This window comes from Apodemus sylvaticus, chromosome 2 (assembly GCF_947179515.1).
Source record: "Apodemus sylvaticus chromosome 2, mApoSyl1.1, whole genome shotgun sequence".
NCBI lineage: Eukaryota > Metazoa > Chordata > Mammalia > Rodentia > Muridae > Apodemus > Apodemus sylvaticus.
In genome coordinates, this window is record NC_067473.1 from 91,233,287 (window position 1) to 91,245,325 (window position 12,039).

The 12,039-nt window shown below is 41.1% G+C and overlaps 1 protein-coding gene across 1 annotated transcript in view; it reads left to right on the plus strand.

Moving 5' to 3' along the window:
• Positions 1–12,039, plus strand: part of Grid2 (glutamate ionotropic receptor delta type subunit 2) — a 1,574,882-nt gene that overhangs the window by 1,538,135 nt on the left and 24,708 nt on the right. The gene's annotated exons all lie outside the window — the stretch shown is intronic.

A 12,039-nucleotide genomic window follows, 5' to 3' on the forward strand; every position in this document is an offset into this window, starting at 1 on the left:
ACTTTGCATACAGCGCTCCCACGCACCCACTGTTCCTCTGTTTTGAAACTCTAATTGCAATAACTTCAGTCTTTCACGATCTTCAGCCGCATCCACATAATCCTCCACTGCTGTCGAGTGTCCTTTAACTGTGGACCAGAGGTGACCCCTGCAGTGTCTGTGGAATGATGAAGACTGTTCAGGCCATGCAATATGAGAATGCAGTTTTGTAGGATTACAAAAAAAAAAAAAAGCCATTAATCTGCCAGTCAAGACTACAGCTAAAACTCCCCTTCGCACTGCAGCAGTGCTCACCCCTTCACGTGATTGTACAGTATTCAACCTTTTTCTTATGTACAGTAAACTTTACCATATGGCAAAGGCCTTTATTGTGTTAAATAACTTAGTATCTCATATATCCATATATATGCACCTATATAACGTGTATATATATACAAATGCAGCCATTGCTATTGCAATTCATTTAATAAAGCTTTAGTTTAAAACCAAGCATTGTGTACAGGAGCGACGGCAGTGCAGGAGGCCTTTTCAGTTGGAGAGGCAGGTTGCTTTAATGTCACTCTGACCTGCGTTGTTTGCCAAGAGACTATTTTATAATTTTGTTATTAAAACATCCAGGGTGATTTCCATCTTTGTTCCTAGACGTACTCATTTGAATAGGTTTTGCGTTCATTACTCAGCAGTGTATAAAGCTAACCTTGATAATTTTACCTTTTGTTAATTATCTAAATGGGAAATGCCATTAGCTGAACCCCACACACAGCACAGAGAGCAGAGTTTAACCATAGGTCATGGTAGGGTCAGCGTCCTCTTCCAAAGCTGCAAGCCAATTGCAGTAACTGTAGCTGGGGAGGAGGGGAAGCCCCTTCAAAGTGTCGATGTGGCCTTATATGTGTCATCCATCACCCTACAGCAAATACGTGACAACCGTCCTGGGCTCTCATCGGAACCCCTCTTATTCTACCCATTCCTCCTTTGAGGTGTCCTGTCTTTTTTAAATCAGTGCCAAGTGTGTCAGCAGGGACAACGAGCAAAAACCAGTGCCACGTTGTGCACAGTCCTCTAAAAGTAGCATTCTTATCTGTTAGAAACATAGAATGAGCTTCATCTGTAATCCTTAAACTCAGCGTGGTAAGTAGGAAGCAAGAATTTATCCTGTGTTTTCAGACAGCAGTCTGCTTACTTTAATCTCATTCATTCTGTGGCTAGGATCGCCAGAGGATCCTGCCTATGTGATTTGCTTTAGGAGCAGTTAAGAGGTATATTCTTAAGGTGTATTCTATTTTGATCTAATTCTGTTTCTGGGGAGCATCTTGTACTGTCACTGTTTTTGTACTAAATCTTCAAATATTGTCTACTGTGTCAGGCAGAAAACGTTCTTATCATGAGAAACCACTTTGTTTCCAGGGTGACGAGTCCCGCGGTGCATGCACACCTTGTTTCCCTGTGACATTCATGCTCTCATTTACAACTCTGATTTTCAAACAGAAAAAAAGGTCTTTACAGCTATATAGGGGCACCCCAGATGCTGCAGTGACGTCAGCTATCAACAAACTGTTAACCATGTACAATATTGGAAATAGGCTGGTTTTGATGTATTGCCTATTCTTCAAGTACACAAAAAACATTTCGGAGACCCCAGCTATGAGTGGCAGAGCTTTCTGTGCATAATTTGTCTACATAATTTGTCTAATAAAAATGTTTTCTAAACTTGCTCTCATACTATTGAAGTCTTAACTATAGAAGTAAAAGATGCTGATCTCACCGATCTGTCTGAACCTCCTGAAAACACTGACTTTATTAAAGTGTAGAACATCTACTCTAATTAGCAGGTCACCAAAGTGAGTGGTTCTCTAGAAACCACAATTAACGATGCCCTAAGCCAATCAAAGACTGCTAAGCTAATGTTCACGACTATTTGTTTCTCTTCATGGATGTCTGTGTGAGCACTTTTGGGGGGAAATGTGTCCTGTTTTATAGAAAAAGGCAGCTGCTGTATTAATAGCAAAATAAGCATTTGTAACATGCAAAGAAGAAAGGAAGAAAATTGAGGGTAATCATTAAACACTGGTCTTACTAAAAATTGCTTGGCTCTTCAAATAATAATCACCATGCCAAATCTTTTAATTTGAAATTTTATTTAGACTCAAATTATTTCTAAAATACTATTATTTCTACATTTGAACACTATTAAGTCTCTCTAACATGTAACACAATGGATATATAACTATAAAATAGAATTTAGATGAAAAATCTCCATTCAAAAATTCCATCAAAATGCTTTTCCAATGTGGGAACTAGGAGAAACTTTGCAAATATAGATTCTGTCTCTCAATTTTTGACTGTGAGAACATGGCAGTCTACAAAGCTGTTAATTACCCAAATGCTTGATAGTCTAAGACTTGAAACTGATGAGTAATTTCAGCTTTGAGATTTGGACTCTGCCATGTGTCCATCACATTCTCCCAAGTACTCACCCAAGGGGCTGTGGATATAAGAGAGAGGAAGAAACAAAATTGTCTCCACCTCCTCCCACAAAGCACACGCTGAAGATCCCTGCATCCTCCCCTTGTTCATGTGGGTCTTTCACAGCAGGTGGGGTGTAAACCCCTGCTGCCTCTGTTCAGGGTCACGGCTTTGGTAGAAGAAATCCCTTCTCTGTCTAGTATTAACTCCTTCATCCAGAGTTTGCCCTACCTGTACCCTTTAGATCAAACTCGCTATTGCAATACAAATACTTTATACCCAAGGGATTTCATTACACTCAAATATTCTGTTTCATCTACTGGTGAGTCAGCACATTTTCTGCACTTTTATGACCAATCAGACATACAAAGAAAATTGTGAGGCCTTCTTTGTTGCTATATTAGATCTTCCTATAGGCAACTTATTCTTTTCTGAATTGTGTGATTTTTTTTTCATCTCCTTTATCTCAGGATTAGGAGCACCTGAAAAGATACTGTTATAAAATCGACTTTTCTAAATGGTACTTTGCTTCGTTAATTAAAAGGAAAGGAGAAGAAAAGACTAACTCACCCATCCATACTTCCCAGGTCTATTATTTTAGCTGAAGAGCAAGTTATTGCTACTTTATAGTCATAATTTTTGGTGAAATACATTCTGGATTATGAGTAGTAACTCAGGCATGGCTTATGTGACAGTAAGCACATAAATTGAAATGAGATTGCTAAAATTTGAGTCTTTTTATTTCTTAAATTAAATCCTATAGCCAATCTAAGCCTTTTGAGCAGATGCTATTTAATGGCTAAGAGTGATGGTCTTGATTACCATCTTAACACATTAGTAGATGTCCTTTTAGTAACTCCTTTAGCAGAGTATGTACAATCTCCCTTGGGTAGAAGCAACTTTCCTGACAGAAAAAAAAAAGTAATTAAAGTCATCACTGACAGTAGATTTGATAAGTTTCATTCAGTCCTGTTAGCATGCCCAGCGAACTTTTCTGTACTGTGGATACAGTAGTGTAAAGTGGTAGAATATAGACAGTTTGCCCCATGCTTGGTAGGGATTCTGGATCCGCACTGCCTCCAGCCTTTGTCTTTTTTCCATACTGAAACTCAGAATATATAGGTCACCCCACAGCTTTTCAGAAATGGCAGAATGCATCACCTCCAATTCACGTCAACCCCTTTGGACCCTGGGTAACCCAACCCAGAGCAATCCGTCCTAATTTTTCTCAATAGCCAACAATATCTATCTCTGGAGGTTCAGATCACCTCCACAACAAAGCTTTGACCATTTCCAAGATGCTAATTTTCAGAAGTGTGAAGGTTAAGCCAGAAGCAAACCATTTAATGGTCTACTATTACCTGTACCTGTCTACCATCCCTGCCACCATCCCTGCCACCATCCCTGCCACCATCCCTGCCACCATCCCTGCCACCATCCCTGCCACCATCCCTGCCACCATCCCTGCCAGCCAGTATGATACAAACCACACAACTCCCATCCGTCCCTATAGCTCACTTCACTTGGGATAATTAGAACTTTACAAGGCTTCGGTCACTTTGCTTCAAGCCTCCAGATGACGTGTTTTGCCATCAGAGACACAGGACACAGGGTTCCACAGCTGTCTGCTCTGCTAGCAGCCTCTCTCTCTGTCTGTCCCTCAGAGTTGAGAGAGCAGCATGGGTGGGTTCTACCTACCACAGGGACAGACACAGGTGAACGGGCTCAGAGTTTCATTTTTCCACACAAAGTTCCTATTTTTTCAATAGTTTTCATTTATGCTGTTACTAGTAAATTGCTGGCAAAGCAAAACCCATGCAAATTTGAAAACTTCCTTCAAATCTGTAGTCTTTCTCTTGACTCATACGTAGGAATTAAGACTAGAACCTCACTTTTTAACTAATTTTGCACATTTTGTGGAATTCCTTCAGGGTGTAGAAGAGAGTGTGAGGAAGGTTAACAGCACCAGGCTACCACAGCTAACCTTACACACTCACATGGCTGGCTCCACTTGATCAGAAACAGAAACCTGGCCTGTTTTTGATGAAACCACACAGACTCCCACTTAAAATTGCAAGTACATTTCAAAGGGCTGAAAATATCCATGATGTGATTAGAAAATCAATTTTTTTCAAGACAACATCAATTCTCATTCATTTAAAACTAATTAAGCTTTTGGAGCAGCTGCGTTAGAAAAAGAAACAGATGTCACAAATCAAAACTGTCAGCACCAGAGAAGAGATGAAAAATATTGCTTTTAATAAATATTTTGCCTGTCACAGATTTGAAATAATGCAAGTAGAAAGCAGATGTTAATTTTTCGAATTGTTACATTATATTCTTGATTGGCACTACTGAAATAATAAGAATTAAATAGCTACTGTAGTGACTATGTTTAATTTTTAAAAACCAGACATCAATGTTTTTAAGCACGGTAGATACACAGTTTAAAGATTATATACACTGGGCAGTGGTGGCTCACGCCTTAAATCCTAGCACTTGGAAGGCAGAGGCAGGTGGATTTCTGAGTTCAAGGCCAGCCTGCTCTACAGAGTGAGTTCCAGGAAAGCCAGGGCTACACAGAGAAATCCTGTCTCGAAGAAAAAAAAATATATATACATATACATTACATATACATATACATACACATACACATACACACACACACACAGCACATGCACATTCACATGAACATGCACATGCACATGCACATGCACATGCACATGCACATACACATACACATACACATACATATACATATATAACCAGAATGAGTCACATACATTTCTGAGAGTTCACATTCAATTCTTTTGCAGAATCAAAGTTGACTTTGAAATGAAGTTTGGGGCTTCATTTAAAGAGTTAAGTAGGGCTGGTGAGATGGCTCAGTGGTTAAGAGTATGTGCTGCTCTTCCAGAGGTCCTGAGTTCAATTCCCACCATCACATGGTGGCCCACAACAATCTATAAGGAAATCTGATGCCCTCTCCTGACCTGCAGATATATAAGCAGCAGAGCACTTATACATTAAATAAATAAACATTTTTTAAAAAAAAATAGTTAATTATATGTTTGTTCTTAGATATAAAAACACACTGGAATTAATTTGAAAATAGAGGATACATGTTCGGCATATATCTCATGCCAGAAATGGTTCATGATTAAAGAAGGTGTCTAAGTATCTGTCAGTTACTATTATTATGAAGCATCAGTCATCAGTCACCTAAGAAGTTAGAGTTAATGACACATCTACTTCAAATGTCAGACACTGAATGCTCAGCACAGAAAGCCCTTCCAACATAGTGAGAATGGTGCTTCTTCCCAAATCAACACACCCCAGGAAAAATGTAGAGCTAATAAGCACCGGACAAGATGTGCAGCAAGGTGTACAGTCAGATCCAGATGGCGAAGCAATCCCAGACTCAGTCCATCTGACTTCTTTATGGGAACACCATGCAGAAGACTTTTCATAAATGCAGAGGCCCATGAGAAAGTGTTCTCACACTCTGAGCCTCCCAAGTGTTTGACAAAGCAGTTCAAGTACAATCAATATTTCAACAAATTCTTCCCTGTTCAACATCACAAGGTGAAAAATGTGTAAATATCAATCTTTAACAAAGGTTTCCGAATGTCTGCTTAAACATGAATGCATATGTATAAACACTAGTGAAGCTTTGGAAACTAGAGGACTAGCGACAAACAGCACCCTGAAATCAGTCTGTTAAAAAAAACCTGGGCCAACAGACTCCCTCACTTCTCAGGGCAGGCTGTATCCCAGGGTGGCAGTCCTCCCTACATACTCTGACTTTTCAGAGAGCTTCCAAAGTTGCAAAGTAAAATGGAAATATTGGGAAACTTAAACAAAAATACACAGCATAAGTACCATCCATGGGTATGACTATGCGTGCCATCAGGATGCAGGATAAATTCATTGGTTGGATGAACATGACAGGAAAATATTCTCCGCAGAGAATGCGGGAGGGGGCTGTGCGGATTAGGCATTCTCATGGAGTGAACTGGAATTTAGTGTACCTTGGGTGACTTGGAAAGGCCCAGAAAACACTTTCATAGTGGTGGGCACCAAACAAAGACGTGGGGTGAGAAAAAGAAGCTCAGGGGAGTAGTGGTCGACCACCAAGAACCAAGCCGGGAATGTGTCAGGCAGGGGCAGCGACAGTGCAGCACGGCTGTGATCCAGAGAATTAAGGCTGGTCTCGGAAACCCCGCCTCTACATTCACTCATCAGCCCTCTAGCCAGTGCGGACTCAGGGGTCAACACACTGCTTTTATACAAGAGGATAGCAGTTGGAAAAAAACCCACAGGGCAAGGCACATTATTAAAGCCAGAAATTCCTGTCTTCAAGGAACTTATAACTGACAGAAGACAGATGAATAAGCAGGATAGATCTGTAAATAACTAGTCAATTACAAGGTAAAAACAGCAGAGAAAAAACTAAAATACAAGAACAGGGGCTGTCAAAGTGGAATGGGAAAGTGCTACTGTCTAGAGTGGTAGAGAGGTCCCAGGGAGAACCCTGTATGTGAGGGAAACTGCAAAGGGAGTGAGAAAGTTAACCATGTTGGGATTCAGGAAAAGAGCGCTCTTGACACCATGGACAAGTGATGCAGATGCTCTGAGGTTAGAGTATGGAGGGGAAGCTTAGGATGCTGTCAGACAGTCCATACAGCCAGACCCGAGTGAGTCATGGGGTCAGGAATGATGTGAGGCAGAGTAGACAGGGAAGGCAAACATCCTACCTGGCAAGGTGTGGTGGGATTCTGTGAGAACGTAGGTTGTTATCCTGAAGTGTTCCAAACAGAGTGAAGCCTGGTACTACTTCTACAGGAGTGGTCCCACCCTCTTCTGCCATTAGTTTAAGTGGAGTGTTTCAACTTCAAGAGGAGGAGACAGTTGGTACAGTGGCTGGCCATTTGGACTTCAGTCCATGAGCTGCCCGAAAGTCCACAGTTTGGTTGATGTTCACAGAGGTTCAACACAATAGGATTCATAGAAGCATCCACTGGAAGGCATAGGCAATTTGTGACCAAAAGGGAAACACCAAGAACTATATGTTCATAGAGGAATGGTTTGGAAAGATTAAACGTGCAGCAGTACCTCATTGAAAGGAAGGGAAAGGGACCAGTAAAAAGCCGGATGCGGGCCAATGAGATGGCTCTGTGGGTAAAGCACCAGGAGCAGGAACTTGCCATCATATGCTAAATCATCTTAGGCCATGAAAATCTAAGAGGAGAGAATTGACTCACAGAGATGTCCTCTGACCTCCACACAAACACTTAGTGTATGTGAAAACCACCTCCACGCATATAATACTCAATTAAACATATATACATGCACACATGTGCTCACACACACACACACACACACACAGTAAATTCAGAAGGAAACGAATTTTTGAAGGCCTATTCAAAGTTGTCTGAGCTAAGCATCTTAGCTGAAAGAGGACAGGAGGAAGAGATAGTAGATAGAGTTGGGAGGGAGAACCATTGGAATGTGAGAGGTTAACTGAATATGAGTACGAGGGAGAGAAAGTTGAAGATGATTGAGTATTCAAAGCTAGATGCAACGTGATGACAATTATCAAGCAAAAGAGCAGCCAGGTCACTGTCCCTTTTCCTCAGATGAGATCTCCAAAAAAAAAGATAGATTGGAGATTGGTATCTATTTCCTTATCGTGTACGCATGCGAGGTATACTTGCAACAGGTGGTAGGTACCTAATAGTATGAATGTCACAGAGTTCATGATTTTAAATGGGGCTCCCTGAAATTCTGGGGGCTTTTCTCATGATTTATGAAGAGCACGGTTAAAGTGACAGAGCTGCTCTGCTTGAATCTCTTCAGATATGGAACTTGCTTCTAAGAGTTCTCCCACCCTTGGTAACACATTACTGAGGACTGACCAATTCCACCGCCAAGGAGCTTTCAAATCCCCATCATCTGTTAGGCTCTTCCTCTTTACAAGTGGTCTTTGCCCTGTTCTAAACATTGCTCATGTCTGCTTCTTTGGAACAGTGCAGAACAAGACTCCTTATTCTCCACAAATCATTTATCACAATGTTCAATTAGTGAAGTCTCTGAACTGACCAAACTGTCCTTTCTTGGGGTGACAAGGACCCAAAGCTTATGAGTGAGCCTTGAAATGGATCCAGAATCTCTAATGTCTTTAATGAGAGAAATGGATTAAGCAGGTCTCCTAGAGTGTGTAGTGGCATACACTCAGGAGGCCGGGGCAGATGAATCTCTGCGACTTTGAGGCTCGTCTAGTCTCCATAGCAAGCTCCGGGACAGCCAGCACTACATAGAGAGACCATGTCTCTGAAATAAAACAGAACGAAAAGCAAACAAACAAAAAAGTCTATCCCCTTCTATGAGGCTCACTGGAATCATGAAGCAGAGAAATCTGAATTCACCCTGAAGCTGTTTCCAAACACAGACCCGTCGTCTGAGAGGAATAAATTGAGGTTAGCACAGGTACAAACGCCTGCCACCCACAAGTCAGCGTACATACACTATGTCAAATCAAGTGGCTTTAGCATTAACCATGTTTGGTTCAACAAAATTGCTGTTTGCTTTGAGACCCAAATCTATTTCTGCCTGAGAGTTCAGAAAGAATGTGCTTAGGCAGTCAAGAACACTCAAAGAGATGAAAAGATCAGTTTGATATATTGTCGCAGCTCACTCACTAGCAACTCAGGAGGAGAGCCCTCACAGGTGAGCACTCACTAAGGAGATGTCATCAAAGCTACCACCTGGACTTCACTCAGCATCATGCGTTCTAGCTTTACAATTCCATTGTAATAGATCCCTTCAAGGAAGTCAAGATGATTTCCCTATTATAAGAAAAAAATCATATATCTAAATATAAATAAGAAACTGATAGCATGTATTCTTACAAATGTAATGTAACTTCAGCAAACCTGATTTTCAAGTTGTATGGGAATAAAATTCCTTAGTCTACTCTTGCCTCATATGAGGTACACATCTGTGCACACCCTTCTTCCCTATCGATTACAGTATAACGGAAAGTTCATGTAAGCCATGTAAACACACTGCCTGGAATATCTGCACAATGTAAGAAAGTCTCCGCAGTTTATGTACCAGGAAGGGGGTGATTCTAAATCAAAATCTTAAATAGCTTGTAACATAGATCCTCATCTAGGATTTCAAATGTGGAGAAATTTAAACCACTGTCTTTAGAAAAAGTCATCTTCTCACAACTGCCTATAAATTCAGCTCCAGAGAACCTGATGCCCTCCTCTGCCTTCTGTGGGCATGAATACATAAGCACACATTCCTACTGAACACAAATGTGATAAAAAATAAATCATAAACCATACTGAGACGTAAAAACGTCAAGTAACTTGACTACGGTAATAAATTAGCAATTGAGCCAAGCAGAGTTCAAATCCACATCTCTTACCTCCACATCCATGACTTTCCCACCTTCCCCCAAGATCAGCAAAAGATAAAAGGAAATACAAGATCTTCTTATCTCCAAGCACATTCTCTAAGGAACTATATCCACTATAAAGATCCACAAGAGTCAACTGGTCTTCAGTAACTGATTATACCTTAAAAGAAAATATTAGTAGAAAATAAAACTTTGTGCCAGATGAATATAAGTGGTTATGAATCATGAGTTAGAAGACAGATTCCAAGAAGTCCCCTGCAAGATTAGCCCACATACCAGCAAACCTACCTCCCTCATCACAAATCAGCAAACCAATCCCCCTCATTACAAACCAGCATACCTATGCCCCCTAGTCACATGCCAGCAAACCATCTCCCTCGTCCCTGCTCATAGTTCAGCAACACTTCTGGCTTCTCCTTAGTGCCCCCTCTAATGGGCACATTAGAAAACCAATGCCCCTGGCATGTGTTCTCTTGTACCAATGCCACAGTCCCTTTGCATAGCTTCTGCCTATAGCCACAGCAGCAGGTCTCCAAAACCTCCAGCTCTCTGCTCTCCTATACTCATCTCGCAGGTGACGCCAATCAATAGCTTATTTTTGTTGGTGGTATCTATGGTCCACTAGCTAACAGCACGGACCTTAGGTGAAGCCTTTCCTGGATGCTTCCAGCAGAAAATGCTAGGCAATTACTATAGAGAAACAGTGTGTGAGCTAAGAAAGTGAGTTTTGACAATTATAGAGGCAGAGGGAGACTCTACAGCCACTGAGAGAAAGGAAATGAGAAACAATGGCTGAAAATTAGGGGTTAACTCCAGGACCTGTGCCCAGGAGACTCCATGCCCTAGACACTCCACACCCTAGAGACTCCCTACCCTAGAGACCTTGGCTCATCCATGCTTACTGCTGCTCTGTCCATGACAGCAAAGAAACAGAATCCTAGCCGACTGTCACCAGATGAGTAGAAAATGTGAGTGTGCCATCCTGTACACAAAAAGGATGTCGCTGCCTTGAAGAAAAAGAACCATGGAATTTTCAGGAAAGTGAACGTAACTAGAAACTCTCCGGTGACATAACCCAGACTTTCAGAGACTAGTGAATGTTCCCTCTCATGGATGATTTCCAGCTTCTACAGTTATCTGTGTCATTTATGTGGGAGCCAGTGTGGGCAGAGGTCAGAATGCTAGAAAGGGGCCATGAGAGGGACACATGGGGGCTTTAAGATGTGAAGGTGAGAAAGGCAGGAGGCCACGCGTGCTATGAGGTTGTAAGGGGACCCTGGCTGGGAGCTCTGAAGTGAGCACAGGGGCCATGGAGGAAGAGAAGAGCAGGATGGGGCAAAATCCACCTAAATTAAGAATATATGAAATAAAAAAAAGAATGTATGAAATGCTATAAGGAAATCTATTGCTTTGTATACTAACTAAAAATAGGTAAGTAAACCTATGCTATAGAAAATAAGACTGTGGCTTAGAATAAAAAGTCCTGATGAGCCATACAGAAAAAAGATGAAGAAATCATTTGCTGATGTATATAACACATATTTTATACTTTATGAGTGTATTACACATACACAGAGCACATGTATACACACACATAAACACACATCACACCACACAACATATCACACACACATACACACACACACATCAAGCACTGCAGATACTCAGATATGAGACTATTACTATTTCAGAGTTATTATTTTAAGAAATATCATGTCTGCACACAACTCTGGCACAAGGTAAAGTGTGTTGCATACCACAAAACTAACACAGCAAATTACAAAGAATTCAGAGAAAGAAAGAAATATACTCTTCCAGATCATACTTTCATGGAAGGCAGCATGACCACTATGAAAAATTATGGGTGATTTGTATCTAAAAAAAAAATTCCGATAATGTTTGAGAATTCAGTGGAAATCCAGGTCTTCTTTCATAGAGGTGATAAAACACTTTATGGTGCGGATAGGTTTGGAAGCTGGCCTTAAAACCTGAAAGTAATGTCCACATGTTCAGCACAGAGAGATGCTTTTTTTAAGAACAGGGGGACAGATGATCCAAGTCACACAAGAGGAGAAAGCACAACTCACATTCAGGAAGATGAAGGAGTTTGGCTGGAACATATGGCCTGTGGAGAGCAGGAAGGA